This window comes from Periplaneta americana, chromosome 3, assembly GCF_040183065.1.
Source record: "Periplaneta americana isolate PAMFEO1 chromosome 3, P.americana_PAMFEO1_priV1, whole genome shotgun sequence".
In the NCBI taxonomy this organism is placed as follows: Eukaryota; Metazoa; Arthropoda; class Insecta; order Blattodea; family Blattidae; genus Periplaneta; species Periplaneta americana.
Window position 1 is genome coordinate 110,991,616 of NC_091119.1, and position 17,511 is coordinate 111,009,126.

The following is a 17,511-nucleotide window of genomic DNA, read 5'->3' on the forward strand; positions in this document are numbered from 1 at the left end:
TATTAGAAAAATAAATTACAGTCGAAGAATAGATAATATGAACGTCTGGTGTAATTTTGAATGTAACACATGGACTAGTAATCGTAGATAGAATTCAAACCTAGGCTTATCTCGCATGGAGGGCCTACCAACTGGGCATTGTGCCAATACAAGGATACTTGGTGTTGGTAAGGACTGTAGCTGTGGTTAATGTTGCAGATTGGTGTAGTGGGGTAGAGGACTCAGTTTGAGTGCTTACTATGCTGAAAGTTAACTAGAGAGCAGTAGACATGTCACTCAATTCCAGACAGATTACCCTGTAGACAAGCTCTTGTCAGGGGTACAGACATGCTCTGATTAAAAAAATCTTGATAAATATAGCTAAAAGCTACCCTTCTGTTTTGAGCATGAATGTGATGGAAATATATTAGCGTGTATTCATACGATCTGTTAAATTTTGTAATTATTATTTATTTTAAATTTAATGGGTTTGATTATTTTTTTTGTAAAGTATGGTTATAGTGCTGAGATATTATAAACATAAGTTAGTGGATGTATATTTTTTCATATAGGCCTACAATATAGGTAATCTTTATATATGGGCCTTACAGTATTGTAGGCCTATTTTAAGAAATATCCAAGGCTGATAAGTTTAGTCATTTAAGTATGTGACACTGAAGTTACACAATAAAAAGGAACAACAATCAGTAATTAATCATTTTACATAAACTATATTTTGAAGTGAAAAAAAAAAAAGCTAAACTAGCGCTAAGGTAGTTTCCTTCGTATTCCGCTTATACACCTTGCATGTACGAATCTGTAACAGATTAGATTTGGTTATTTTAGGTATATATGATCAACTGCATCTCCAAAAAAAAAAGAAAAAAAAATCCCTTGTAAATCCAAGGATTTTCATTTCCGAAATCACTGGAATTGGCTCAGCGCTAGTTTAATCAAAATTAACACTAATAAATTAGCAGCCGATTTTATTTACACATATGTGGGGTCATGGTGCGAATTAATGAGTGGTGAGGGGATTTTCTCCCTGTTGGAAAATTATCCCCTTCTCATAAATTCATATTTAACATCTCTGTCAGGGATAACTTCTGTCCCCTTCACAGAATGTAATTGTTTTAATACGAGTATACCACAGTCTAGTATATACAGTCGCGAAGCTCAATACGTAGTAAATATGCAAACATTAGATAGTTGCTCACCACTAGGATCGCTAATATCGCCTCATTAGAGGGAATGCAAAATAGAACCGTCACAGTCTATTGTTTCTAGCACCCTCAAAACTCAACCTTCGTGACTGTATATAGTAGACTGTGAGTATACTTTATAAAGTATAAAAGAAAATAATATTGATGTATTATCACCAGCGAGCTGACAACAATAACTTAGGAATTACACATCTTATCTTATGGATATTATTATTATTATTATTATTATTATTATTATTATTATTATTATTATTATTATTATTATTATATGGATATTATTATTATTATTATTATTATTATTATTATTATTATTATTATTATTATTATTATTATTATTATATAAAATGGAAGACAAGCAACTCAGAGGGACCAAGCGTTGAGCCATAATAATAATAATAATAATAATAATAATAATAATTTTATATATGATATTCTATATCTAGGATTTAAGTGTGCTTAAATGCGACAGGCTCATGTCAGTAGATTTATTGGCATGTAAAAGAACTCCGGCGGGACAAAATTCCAGCACATCCGGCGACGCTGATATAACCTCTGCAGTTGCGAGCGTCGTTAAATAAAACATAACATTTAAGTCTATATCTAGGATTCTATTCCCCCCACCATCAGAAATCTTAATTCGCACCGTGCCCCAAATAATAACAACACGCATAGTGAAGACAAATTCTTCATTCTTGATTACACTGTTTTAACAACATATTATAATATTATATTTATTTGATGCTTAACAATAATACACCGTTGCCTCACATATGCCGCTTTTGCACTCACATTGTGATATACGTGAAAATATGAGGTTTACTTTACTCTTTCGGAAGATATTACAATATAATTTTGTATCGTTTCTTTCGTGTTTGAGAATAAGGTTCTTAGGAAAATATTTGGGGCTAAGAGGGATGAAGTTACAGGAGAATGGAGAAAGTTACACAACGCAGAGCTGCACGCATTGTATTCTTCAGCTGACATAATTAGGAACATTAATTCCAGACGTTTGAGATGGGCAGGGCATGTAGCACGTATGGGCGAATCCAGAAATGCATATAGAGTGTTAGTTGGGAGGCCGGCGGGAAAAAGACCTTTGGGGAGGCCGAGACGTAGATGGGAAGATAATATTAAAATGGATTTGAGGGAGGTGAGATATGATGGTAGAGACTGGATTAATCTTGCTCAGGATAGGGATCAATGGCGGGCTTATGTGAGGGCGGCAATGAACCTCCGGGTTCCTTAAAAGCCAGTAAGTAAGTAAGTATCGTTTCTTCCTTTTATCTACCTTCTCTTTTTTCTCTTCCTTTCCCTCCTCATCTTTTTTCTCATTCTTTTATCTTTAAGGCTATTTATCTGGCTTGCCCTACTCCTTACCAAATGTTTCATTTAACATTTAATTTTAGAAAATATATTTCATGTCAATTCACCTTATGTGCCGGGATTCGGTCCAAGAACCTTTCGATATATAGTCAGACTCTTTACCACTGCGCTGTGAAGCGATTTGGAAGATTCTTTTTAAAATATCCCACATAATACTATTTGTTGTATATAAATAGCCTACATGTCAATAAATGACGCCAGGTTAAAGGTCACATCCTAGAACTAAGGTGAGTAGAAATTGCTTCGTGTCAGCTGTCTCAGTCTAATTCGAAATGTATCCCCATCTCCATTGGGACTATCGCCCCCAAACTTCCACTAGCTTATAATAATAATAATAATAATAATAATAATAATAATAATAATAATAATAATAATAATAATAATAATAATAATAATAAAAAAACAATTAAAACCAATGAAACATGTAGGGACAAGTGGTATTTCCAGTAAGATTTAGTGGAACAGAATGAATCTGTGAGAGGTAAAAATTTTAATTCATAAGTAAAATTGACTGATTTAATGAATAAACGCACGATTTATTCATAGTGTTCCGCCCAACAGCAGGTATTTCAGTGCAAACTCAGCATTATCCAATCTTTCCTGTTTTCTGCCTTCTGCTTTGTATCTGCATATGATCCATATACACTATCTACCAAAAAGTAATTGGGCACTGTTTTTGCCCCTTTAGAATCTCGTGGTACCACCTCTTGTTGCTATAACAGCAGCCATCCTGTCAGGCATGCTCTCCACTAGTTTGTGTAGGATATCCACTGGAATGCGTCGCCATTTCTCTTGCAACATGGCACTCAGTTGGACAATGGAAGTTGGCCCCATGTTTCGGCGGCTACTATGCAATGGTATGCAGACAATATTGTTCACCGGTTGGATTGGCCTTCACAGAGTCCTGATCTCAATCCCATTGAGCACCTTTGGGAAGAATTGGACCGGCGATTGAGGTCTCGAGAGATGCGGCCAACTTCCATTGTCCAACTGAGTGCCATATTGCAAGAGAAATGGCGACGCATTCCAGTGGATATTCTACACAAACTAGTGGAGAGCATGCCAGACAGGGTGGCTGCTGTTATAGCAACAAGAGATGGTACCACGAGGTTCTAAAGGGGCATAAACAGTGCCCAATTACTTTTTGGTAGATAGTGTATCTTAATGTCGTCTATCATCTAATATTTTCTTCTGCCCCGAACTCTTCTCCCGTTCACCATTCCTTCCAATGCATCCTTCAGTAGGCAGTTTCTCTCAGCCAGTGACCCAACCAATTCCTTTTCCTCTTCCTGATGAGTTTCAACATCATTCTTTCTTCACCCACTCTTTCCAACACAACTTCCTTTCTTATTCTGTCTGTCCACTTCACACGTTCCATTCTTCTCCATAACCACACTTCAAATGCTTGTATTCACTTCTCTTCACTTCGTCGTAATGTCCATGTTTCTGATGTAAAATAATAAAATCATTATTGCCACATTTTCAATTACTTAATCCACTGATTAAAACTATCATTTAAAAATTTCCTACAAATGCAATTCATGAACATTATAACACCGGGTGAACTGTTTAAGGAATTTATGAAGGATGTAGGTCGTGTATATCCAATGTACGGAATCACCGTTAAAAGCGAAGAAATACACTGCAGACTTTATAAAAACACGTCTGGAAACTAAGACTGTGAACACGAATAAGGTAAGTATAAAACTGGGATAGGACTCCATGGTGTATTATAGTTAATTGCCTTTTATTTATATATATATATTTTACCTCTGAATTCAGAGAATGATAGAAATAACATAGAAACTAGTCAATTAGGTAAAATAACACCACAATTTGTCCACGTCTGTGGAGTAACGGTTAGCACGTCTGGTCGCGAAACCAGGTGGCCCGGGTTCGATTCCCGGTCGGGGCAAGTTACCTGGTTGAGGTTTTTTCCGTGGTTTTCCCTCAACCCAAAATGAGCAAATGCTGGGTAACTTTCGGTGTTGGACCCCGGACTCATTTCACCGGCATTATCACCTTCATCTCATTCAGACGCTAAATAACCTAAGCTGTTGATAAAGCGTCGTAAAATAACCTACTAAAAACACCACAATTTAAATATTAACATAGTGAAATTGTTATTTATTTTGTTTCAGTAACTTGATTGTTCATCTGTGAGTCGACCTGGTTGGCGAATTGGTATAGTTCTTGCCTTCTATGCCCAGGGTTGCGGGTTCGATCCCGGGCCAGGTCGATGGCATTTAAGTGTGCTTAAATGCGACAGGCCCATGTCAGTAGATTTACTGGCATGTAAAAGAACTGCTGCGGGACAAAATTCCGGCACATCTGGCGACGCTGATATCACTTCTGCAGTTGCGAGCGTCGTTAAATAAAACATAACATTTCATTTCATCTGTGATAAGAGAGTTGTTGAATTTATTCTTTATTTCGATCAGGAAACTGGCAGAACCTCATGAAAGAGATCTATATTGAATTCTATCAGATTTTCTAGCACTCAACGGTGAACAAAACTGCTGAGGACACATCTTCCAGCAGGCCTACTTAAGTTACGTGTAAGATTTCCATTTCACTCTCTCCTACCTTATTAATGTACCATCACCTCACCGACTTTTCATTAGAAAATTGTTAAATAAATAACTGCTTTTGTCTTACTGTGAATTGATAGGTAATGGAAAATCCAACAAGACAAAGGTTCCCAAATCGAGCTGTAATCAGAGGAGCTCCCTAGCAGTGACGATTCTTGGAAAATTATTTTGGGTTGCCCTGGCACATACTTAAAGGATCAAAGTTGGACAATAGATATGCCTTTTCAAAAACGTTTCACAGGTTACTTTTAATAGTTTCACAAAATTGAGGAAGAGATTCACAAGAGACAACGTAAACGGTTTCGAAACTGTATGCGTACTTGCCCTTTGCAAATAGTGTCTTCTATGCAGCAAATCTTGGCAATGTAAAACGAGGAGACAGTCATTGCTACAACTGACATTGTGATATGGATGGTTTGTTTAGGAATGCCAACATATTAATAAAACAATAAATAAACGACATTCACTAAATTGAATAATTATATGTAGTACGCATCGGCCAGACCATCATCCTCCCAAGGCATACATTTTCCTGTTAGAATGTAAAGAGGCTGACAATATGCCAATCATAAGAAAACGTTAAACATTTAATTAAAGTAGGCTGTATACAGGGTGGAACTGAAATAACCTATATTACGTTTTTTGATTAAATGCACTGTTAATTAGAAAACTGAGTTGCAAGTTTCTGCAGTCTGGCAATATCGCCGTTAAAACACTGCTCTCTCTTCTCGTAATACAGATTTAAGAGGTCAACGAACTCGGGTCCGGGAACTACCGCCCATCCTCCTTTCTGGCTGCAATGTTGCAAGCTGGTCGCATCGATCAGTTTCTTCAATTAGTGATTTTTAAATGAAATTTACACGAAAAGTGTCCATGCTATTGAACAACCTAGAGAGGTAAATTATTATTTATTATATTTTCTATCGATATGGACAAAAATCACGATCCTACTCGCAATAGTTACCGAATAAGAGGATGTTAAACATTAGGGAGGGAGGGACTTTTTTTATGAAGAAACTATGGACTTCATCATTATGGTATTACACTTTTTTGTTACATACAACAGGAGCTATTCGCTTTAAAAATCTGCAGGGTTATTTCATTTTAACTCTGTATATACTGTATATGCAATATATATAGTAATGTATGTGCCCAGGACCTCTATTGAGGGAAGATGTCCTGGCCAATGCTTACTATATAATTCCTAAACTGAACTGAAATACCTAAATTTATTCTAACATACCTATTTTACCTACATACTCTACCTGTAGGCTTATATCTGCCCTGCCTACCTATTTCACCTACGTACGGTGTACTGTACCATACCTACTCTTCCTTAATTATATCTGTGACAATTATATGGCTGCCGGATAGATCAGTTCGTAGAGAAAAACTGGCTCCGAACTGGATTTTTCTAGTTACCCAACTTCCAGAACGGCCCCAGGGTTCATTCAGCCTTCTGTCAAATTGAGTGCTGGATCATTTCCTGAGGTAAAATGGCGGTCAGAGCGTGATGCTGACAACATCAACTCATTCGAGTGCCGAGGTTATGAAAGCATTGAGTTCTACATCCCCATACGCCTTCGTGGTATCTAAATGGGATACCTTACCTGTATGAAATTGTATGTTTTCTGTGCGTTTGCATTGTTACTATTGTGTAGGTGTTTAGTTGGTTACCCCAAGACTCTGGTTTGGAATACAAGACATGTAAGATTCTGTTGTGAGGATTGTAAATTAACTTACTATGACACTAATAACGTCATGTTAAATATGAACTCTCTCATATCATCTCGTGTTAAGTTAGTAAATCACTTTTTCTTTCTACATCACGTTTCACCTTTTCTTTCGCACCGATTTACAGTCCAATGCAGTGTAGGAGAGGGCATACAGGGTGTTTCAGAATCCAACTGAAGAAATTTATCTGGTTATAGAGGAATTGTAGACAAGCCATTTCATATAAGGAACCCAGGATCTCTGGCAGAAAAATATCTGAGTTATCAGTCTGTTAAACTTGTTTTCATTTGATACTCATATTCCAGTATTAAAATAAAATAGAGTGTAGAATGGTATGCGAAGGTTTCGAACCTTATTAGGGATTGCATTGAGTCCAACTGTTAAGAACTAATCAACTCCGTTTTCAAAATTTAGTCTTTACAGAATCTGTAAAATTTCGACCTCATCTTCTGAGAGAAACCATCTACAACGTTTACCGATTGTGCCACAGAGACATAGCAATATTGTATCCGACACATTGCCAAATGTATCGCTATGCCACGTGCAGATTCAATCAGTAGCGTACTGGCTCAAAAAATATTTCACGCCATTACGTGCAGGTTTGAACTCGCAGACTCCTAGTACCCTATTTCAAAATACAGTGAAACCTCTCATTTACGGACACCGGAGGAATGTAATAATCTGTCCGCATCTGGGAGGAGTCCTTTATTGGGAGGGACGCCCCCCAATCTAACAGTAAATTTTTAATATGCATTATGTATCCCTTCACGCTTTAAATTAAATGTATTACTGTAGTTTAATTCTAAATACAGTATACTACAGTAAATTCTTTGCAACTTTGAACTACAGTAGATAAGACTGAAAAAGGAAAATACATTACTGTGCCATGCAATTTTATTCTAGTATACAGTTATGCAGTACTGTAATTTACAGTTTTTAACTTAATCTTTACGTTCAGGTGCCATGTCTCTCGAAACAGTACAACTGACTGAAGTGAAGAGAATAATCTCTATCGTGTGTTGAATACAATTTCACGATCGCGGAAACCTTGGACTCATCAGACAGATTAAATTTAATGACTTTGTTTATCCACCCACTTCCAGCTAACAAGGGGTAGCCGGTTGGGCTAGTGGTAGCCTACGAGACCTTTATTGTCTTCTTTCATGTTAAGGAATTTCTGTACTAAATTTTCCATTTTTGTAACATATTGGGTCTTGAAATCCAAGTTCTGTCCGCAGTCAGGAGGTAAAGCAAGCTTTAGGACTGTGAAACAGCTGTCCATGTCCATGTCTGAGTGCGTCTGTAAACGAGATTTAAATTTATCATTATTACTATATTATTTCAGTTGGGACATAAAAGTCTGTCCGTGTATGAGGAATGTCCGTATCTTGGGGGTGTCCTTAAGAAGAGGTTTCACTGCACTTACCTAGGACCCCTCTACAACATCTTAAATTTCTTCGGTTGAATTATGAAAGATTCTGTATACAGAATGGAAGTGATAAAATTCTACAGATTGAAGAGGGCGTTAGAATACATTAAAATAAATAAAATACCTATTATGCATTTTAATTAAGTGAATGGTTAATTAGAAAATTAAGTTGAAAGTCTCCGTAGTTTGACCAATAGCATGTCGCCGGCCCATGTATGAAAACACACACGTGCTCGGTCCGAATAGCAGAGTTACGTCTCTAAGGGTGCTATTCATAGACATTTCGCAGCACGCGCTACGAGCGTGCTAAACTAGCCCCGGCTATCCATTGGTTACTTGTACAGAATTCAAATCATATCATATCGCTAACACTGGTTTATGAATACGAAAAACGCTGATCATCCACCGGAAGCCCGCGCTAAAAATGTCTATGAATACGGCCCTTAGTCACTTCAGTAGAGTAGCCAGACTTAATGACTGGAAGTAACGATACTCGTTAATATTTTTATTTACGTAATTTGTAAGAAAACCGTCTAAGTTATTCAAAAAGTGTAATAACTTTACTAATAAACCATACAGAAGCGATGGACGTATAAACAGCCTGTAATTATACAATGGGAATTGCTTTGCAGTAGTTATATACACGAAACCCCTTGTTTAAGCGTTGTATATAGAGAAAAATGGCCGCCCCTCTAACAGCTGTTCGTATCGACAGTCATTTTATGATTATGGTTGCCTAGTAACCAAAGAAGAAGAAACCAAAGAGCACAGAATAATTAGAATAATATTACTGTAGCTTGTACTCTTTGACCAAAATATAGTATGGTAATCGATTAGAGCCAGTTGTACTATCGATACTTAACACGCCACACTAGAGCGCTCTACCGGGTGCAATAGAGAATCTCAGATATTCTATTATCTTTCGTAAGGAAGTAATGACGAAACTATGACGTATCTGTGTAACAGTTATACTGTTATATACGACGTATGTACTGATTATTAGTAAGGAATTTACACACGACTTATAAACGAGCTACTCATTGTATAAGACAGTTAAACGTCTGTATATAGAGTTTTTATTAGTAAGGCCGTAAAGGATAAATCATTCCCTATCAGTTTCTCTAATGATAGTCTAAGAGTAAATATAAGAATCACATAAGGATAGTGCTTAGCGAGTAAAACAGTGTTAACATTTAAAGGAAAATTATTTTTTTCCGAGAAAAGTATTCATTTGTGACTAATATGGTATTATTATTTTTTTTTGTACTCTCCAAAAAATAAGCTGTTAAAATCTGCAGAGTTAGTGTATATTACTTCCACTCTGTATATTTTGACCAGAATTAGACAGACATTGCTGGTCCATCTGGTCGTATGGCCAGCACAGCACAGGGCCACCGTTGAGACAATACCGGATACCACATGGCAGTCCGTGGACGGAAGATAAATTTGCCCAACCCGGGAATCGAACCATGGACCGCCTGAATGGGAAGCTCATACGCTATTCACAGAGCAAAAACTGCGAACCAGTAAATTACTACGAACAGGTTAAGGAGAAAAAGGAAGGCTTGCTAACAAACATTCAGTGCTTAGGCTTACACCTTCAGTTTTTTATTCTGTAACGAAAGAATAATGTAGTATTCATATTTTGTAATTTATTATAGGCAACATCAGAGGTTAGAGAAAAATCTTTCTGTGCCTTAATCCTTAAATTCACAAAGTATCCTATAGGATAGAACAGTTAATAGGCTATATGCTATTTATTTTAATAGAACAATAGAAAAAAAAATGGTAAGAAAATTTCACAATACTATAATATTGTACAACATATGAAATATGGATATTGCGATAGTTTGTTTTCTTTACAGTCCGACACGGTTTAATAAACTAGTGTGAGAAAGGAAGTTTTGCCAATTTAAGGGTTAATTACGCCTGCTAGAACTTTAAGGCCCGATTGTATAAACCATTTAATCTTAGATCAGAGGTTAAATTGATCCTTGTTTCAGCTGAACTTGGAATTTTGTGTTGTATAAAGTCTAATCTGAGATTAATTTGTCTCAAACTAAAGTCAGTTTTGACTGAAGAAATTTATCCGATTAAGGGCCGATTGTATAAACCATTTAATCTTAGATCAGAGGTTAAATTGATGTTAAGTCAACTTTGACTGCTGGGATTAATTTGTCTGAAACTAAGTCAACTTTGACTGAAGAAATTTCTCCGATTAAGTTAGATGATCCAAGTTCAGTTATTTCTTTTCTGTTTGAAATATACGAGTGACAGATTGTGCAAATAAAATATCCATTATTATTAATATTAATAGATATGTTAGGTACATTTATATATATTTCTTTCAATTTCTTGCCTTAATACACATACATTCTTATATTTTATAAGGCTCTATCGTGTTCAACAGTATCAAATAACATAACCTATAATTATGTTTATAACAACCATTAATTATTAATGGATATGATAGGTACATTCATAAATGTTCAATTAACTGTATTACTGAACGAAAATTGTCGTTTTATAAAGCTTTATTATGTTTAGCAGTATCAAACACCATAATATTATAACAACTTGGTGAACAGTCAACCTTCTTCTTATTGTCCGCCATTATTTACATTGCACAAAAAACCAGTGTCTCCAACAGAGTGTAATACGGAAAGTCGCCAAAAAGTAGTTGTAAAGTCGCTAGATTTCTCATTATCAACAAAGAAAGATTAAATGTTGTCACTATGGGGTGCTAAAAAGGTCACTAAATCCCTATTTAAGCATTATAAAAGTTAAAAGAAATTGTTGTTGAAAAAGAGTTAAAGTCGCAAGATTGGTAACACTGAACAAACCTGTATAACATGGTCCGCGCATCACGTATTTCACCTGTTTATGCGATGTTGCCAAATCCTTTTCACGTGAACTTAGATTGCATTTGAACCAAGGTGATTTGATCGCAGAAAAGTTTTATACAATAGAAGTGTCTGAACTCGGTTCACTTTTCGATCTTCGATCAAAGTTCATCTTTAGTCAGGGAGTTTTATACAATTGGGCCAAGAGAAGCGCGCTATTTACCTTCCATGCTGTGATGATCTCACTCATAAACATAATATTCAAGATTGGAATGTCATTGACTTATGTTTGGTGCGCGAGGAACAATTCCCAAATTTACATTGGAGATCCTCGAAAATTAAAGGTTCCTGAAAAGACTTCAGACAATTGCATCAACCATTTTAAAATCTTCATTGAACATCATCAATCACCATCTCTATTCATCTTTATAATATTCAGTGTATATTATTTATTTTCAATACATTTTTATCGTTTTGATACCTACCACATCTTGTCGCAGAATATTATTATTATTATTATTATTATTATTATTATTATTATTATTATTATTATTATTTTTTTAATTTCATTATGTATTTTTCTAACATCAATTTACTTTTTTTTTTTTGTTCATTTGAATTGATTAGGATGCCGATATTTTAAATCCAAGATTTGGACGGCTATCATTTCGATATACTACTTTTATTCTGTTCAGAATCTCTTAAGAGTTACAATGAGATATAAATAATAAAGAAATTAATATTACAATTACAATGAACCTCATGCTGCATCGTAATTAAATGAAACTCGTATGTAATTATTTGACAATTGAAGTTAAATTGTCTGACAGTACTGTTGCATTATAGACACTACCTGTATGCTAAAACAAAGATTTTCACATTATCATAAGGTATAATGTTTTCCTCAATGTTGATTCTCCCCCTCCCCCCCCCCCCGCAAAAAAATTCTGTTAACAGAAATTTAAAGTAATATTCTTTGTGTTTAAAATCATTCATTGACATAAAAGAAAACGCGAATTCAAAGTGTTATACATATATGAGCCGTTCAGAACAGAAGTGGTGTAAGTCAAAATTGGGTAATGAGATTTAAAGTAAAAATTCCGTAACAATACAGCGCAAAGTAGCAATTAATATGTCCTTCGTGCTATCCACTGACTACTAATAGTTTAAATAAATTGAATATTAATTGCTACTTTGCGCTGTATTTTACAGAATGTTTACTTTAACCCTCATTACCCATTTTTGACTTACACCACTTCTGCTCTGAACGGCTCATATAGTGCTGATCATAATGAGGAAAAAAGGAATGGTGAATTGTTTAGGAGAGGAGTACCATAGATTGAAATTTTTCCATCACAACGTTTCGAAGATTGGTTCTATCTTCCTACATTGTTCCTACTCGTTATGGTTGTTACAAACGGGTAAATCTGCCTGACTGGCCAAAGATTTTCTTTTTCATCACCAGCAATGAAAAAGGTAAAATATTACGTATTCGCACACATGTCCCCTACTTACGTACCTGGACCGTTCCGTAGAATGCTACGTAAGTCAATATATACCGTCGCTGTTATTCCAAAACTTTGTAACTCCAGAACACGAACAATTTTAAGGTAGAACAGACGTCAATGGGGATTAAGCAGATACTTTCACAAAATGTAGGGCTGACTATCAAAACTTTCATTGACCATTTTGTATTAACAGAATGAAACCCCAAAAACTCGTATAGCTATATCTAAAGATTAACTATACGCGGTTTTGTATTAACAGAAACCGGTATGGTATCATTCCAACGTACGTGGTTTTGTATTTTGTTATTTGCGAAAAATATTTTGTTTATTCTTGTATAAGCGTTCATAAATTATTTAAGATCGATATTTTGCAAATGTTAAGTCCGAAACCTCGATTTCAGCGGTCATTGGGTTTACGAGGTTTTAGAATAATAGCGACGATACGTCGATACTCATATTCGAATCGTACTATTCATCAGTGACAGATTCGTAAACTAAGAAATTTACCCTGAGAAATAAACATGAATAAAGTATTTAATGCTGTATGTGTATTGTAGAGTACAGTATTGATACTGTAGAACAGCCGTCGACAGAAATGTGACGTTGCAGGGGCAGGCAAGAAATACCCATCACCCCTCCCAACCAACCCTTTGAGGTACATTGTACAAGCAGCTACCAGTGGCGTAACAGACATCTAGTTAAGCATGGCTCTGTCCAAAGTTAGGAAACGTGTATTTAAAGAAGAATGGGAGGAGACGTATTTTTCTTGTGCTTATGGAAACAATAATATAGGTTTATTGTGCTCGAAAGTTTTAAAGGGCATTTATCAACACAATATTAAACGTCATTTTAATGTAGCCTATGTCATGAAGAGCATCAGAAAATCACAGGTATTTATGAACATTTTAAATCCAAATTGCAGTACGAAGGGCAATAGCAAAACGTAGTAGATATGTACGATATGGTGCGATCATTCATTACAATGATAGATATCTGGAAATAAAGTACTGTATGAGGGAAAAACAGTTGCATCATTTCCCATGCATACAATCTCTTTCTGATATATCTGAATCAAATTTAAATAATTATGCTCCTCTAAATGTAAAAACAGAATTTCAACAACGGAGATTCAGTGATTTTAAAAATATTGCAAATGATTTCTTACTTTTTGCGAATCCTTTGACTGTAGACATAAACAAGGTTAAGCCAGAAATGCAGAAGTAGTAGCTGATTTACAGAGTGATACATATTTACAAACACGGTGCAAAGACATGACGTGTGGTTTAAATTTCTTTAAAATTCTGTCTACGGAAAAATATGCTTCCCTTATTATTTGCTGCCAATAATAGCGGATATGTTTGGTTCCACTTACAGCTGCGAACATTTTTTTTTTTCAAAATTGAAACTTGCAAAATCAAAACAAAGATCGCGGCTGAAAGATGAAAGTTTATTCCCTATCTTGAGATTGGCTACTTGTGACAAACTTAGAATTCTGTGGCACCTTGAAAGTTACGGTACAGTAAATATGAAGATTGTGATGGCTGCACGCCACTGATGTCTGAGCGGGCCCTCAATCCTACCCACAACCATGCGACGTCATGTGTATTGCTGGTTGCATTGCCTGATGTCATCGTGAGTACAATTCTGCCGATGACTGCTGTAGAACATATAATAATAATACTGTAATAATAATAATAATAATAATAATAATAATAATAATAATAAATAAATGAAGCTCACTATATATCAGGGATTAGCCTATTTTACGTTTTATTTCAGTATACGTTTGTGAAATATAAATAAGTTGGGGTTTGTATATACTACAAAATTCATGTGAGCATAGTTTGCTTTGCATTTTCATGTAAGTTATTTTTCTCAAGGAGTCGTAAGGCTTTAACAACGGGGGAGAAAGTTTATTGAAGATTTCTGGGTTGCGCGGGGCTTATTGTGTCCATTAACTAAAACCGTCACTGCCCCTAGAAATTTATTTGGTTACATGCATACATACATACATACATACATACATACATACATACATACATACATACATAAATACATACATACATACATACATACATACATACATACATACATACATACATACATACATTCATTCATTCATTCATAGCCTACATACATACATACATAATGTTTATTTTTCCTCACATTAGTAATTTTTATTACTTAAACATGAAATAAAATTTTGTTCTCTTATATTGACATCATTATTGTAGCGACTGCTCTTAAGAGAGTATTTAAGTTGTTACGCCCTACCTACTTAATGAGTGTAACTACAGAGTGATTTATATAGAACTGACACATTTCTTTCATTAATTGTTTCAAAACGAATTGTGCTAGCGACAACTTATTATACCTAAAATGTAGAGGAATTTTGGGAGATTATTTACCTCTATAGCAAATGTTGAAAATGTCCTCCATCCTGCATAAGGTACAACTCAACACGTCGTTCCATGTTACTGGCCACTCGTTGGAGGACTCTGTTGTTAGCTTGAATCTTCTGTGTGATGTTGTGCTTCAGATCGTCCAATGTCTGGGGACGTGTGGCGTAAACCCTGTCTTTTAAGTAACTCCATAGAAAGAAGTCCGGCGTTCTCAAATCCGGAGATCTCGGTGGCCACAGGTTCCTGGAAATTATTCGGTCGTCACATAACCGGATAAATGGAACCATGCTTCATCTGTGAACCATGTGATGGACAATATGGCAGGATTTTGCACAATGAACGTCTGAAACCAACGACAATAATTCAATCTTTTATCCTTATCTGGTTCCTGTAGCTGATGAACAACCGTAACCCTATATGGCTTTAGGCTCTCTGACACATTGAGTAGGTGTACCCTGTCTCCTGCGACAAACGTCTTAATGATTTTTTGGATGACTGCTTCAGTCGTGCTCTTATGTCAACAACAACCGTGGGAAGCCTAGACGAACGATGCTTGCCCTTTTCACTCACCAGAGATCCAGTTGTTTCCAATTTGTTTACCAGTCCCAGTATTGTGTTTCTTTCGGGAGGATTGCGAACACCAAATTCTCTCTGGTATGCCCTTTGAGTAGCTGTAATTGAATTCGTAATCCAGTATTGCTTCACAAGGAAGAGTCGTTGATTTAATGTGTACTGCATTTTCACGTTGACACAAAATGTCGAAAACAGCTGCCAACAATAGGAATAAAACATAAACATCTGCGCATCTAGTGACAAGGATTCGAAACTCCAGAACATTCTGCTTAATTTGGTGCTAAAATTGGGTCATTGAATGAATTTCCAACGGAATAATTAAAGAAAGAAATGTGTCAGTTCTATATAAATCACTCTGTACAAAAGCTATTTATTTTGCCTACATATGTCGTGAGAAGTTCGCTGAAATTTTAAAAGACACTTTGAACCGAGGAAGTTTGGGAAACTTGGTTGTAAAAAATGGTATCATTTGCCAGTATAAGCTATTCCAGTAGTTGCAATTGCCTTCTTATTTCATTTTCGTGTATGCAAGGGTAATTAATTTAAATTAGTTGACTTTGTGCTCTTTTCTATTTTAGTAGAATTCAGGTCACGTACAGGGTGATCCACTCACTGCGCAAGTCTTAATATTCTCTTCAGGTATGCAAGAAATTATTCAGAAATATTTAAATTGAGATATGACTATAATGGAATATTAGTGAAATTATAACAGGGCAATCTGAAGTGCTAGGAGATCACCTCTCCACAAATCTCTCGAATTTAATCCAAGAGTGTATTTGTATTGCTTTTAATTAAAATGTTTTTAAAAAAGTTGTAACATGTATCTTTTTTGCTGCACCTCAACTTCCTGAAGAAAAAAAAAACCTGAGTGCATAATGTTAAAACACGTTCAGAAGTTGTTTGAAAGCTATTAGTCGCAGATTCGTATATTCAGTCTTAGAAAGAAGTTTTGTCGCACAGATACTTCGGAAGTCCCAGAAAGGAGGCAGTGCGCATGATCAGACATACAACGAAACAAAACTAATTTTATTACCTCTACTAGTCCTCTTGTAAACCAGGTCGTTCGTCCTCTGATCATGCGCACTGCCTTACGAAGTATCTGTGAGACAAAACTTTTTTCTAAGACTTGTAGGCCTACCTACACTCGTGGAAATACATTGATATCCGAATAACCCGCCAGGTTGTAAAGTTGCGATGGAAACTTCACACATTTTCCAAGTTTCCATCGATATTATCATGAGTGATCGTGAACCGGCAGAGTCTGTGATCTTGGAGAGCCATTCCTTTACGCTCACTCTTCTGCATCTATTAAGGCCAGCGTCCTTCAGACTGTTCCTTCCTCTCAGTTCTCGAACACCAGGGAAAATTACTGATGCGTTTCAGTTTGGTGAAATTGAGGAATGGATTTTCCCAAGCCAGACCCTCCAGCACGACGTCTTGAGCATGGATTGAACATGCCACAATACCGACCCTCGTTGAGTAGAAATCCCGGAGGTCTTGTACTGTCTACCCAAAGTCGACCGGTGCGGTCATCATCCGTTCACGAACGGACTGCTCGTTGTGAAGCATAGACAAATAACTTGTGAGATATGGTTTACGTAATAAATCGCGATATAAATTAGTGTTCTAGCTATGACCAAACAGCTGATTGTTAACAACAAATGCACCATAAAACAAAACTGGTCGCTTAGAAGCACACTGATACAGTGTATATGAAATGGGAGATTGTTTATAATACATCATGAGTGTTTTTGTTTTGAGTAGGTCAGTCAAAGTAGCATTTCTAATATTAAATACGTAGTTAGAAACGTAACTCGCCATACTAATAAGACACAATACGGCCGAA

The 17,511-nt window shown here is 35.9% G+C and overlaps 1 protein-coding gene across 2 annotated transcripts in view; it reads left to right on the forward strand.

Moving 5' to 3' along the window:
* LOC138696384 (uncharacterized) overlaps positions 1–17,511 on the forward strand; it is a 485,809-nt gene that overhangs the window by 492 nt on the left and 467,806 nt on the right. The window lies entirely within an intron of this gene.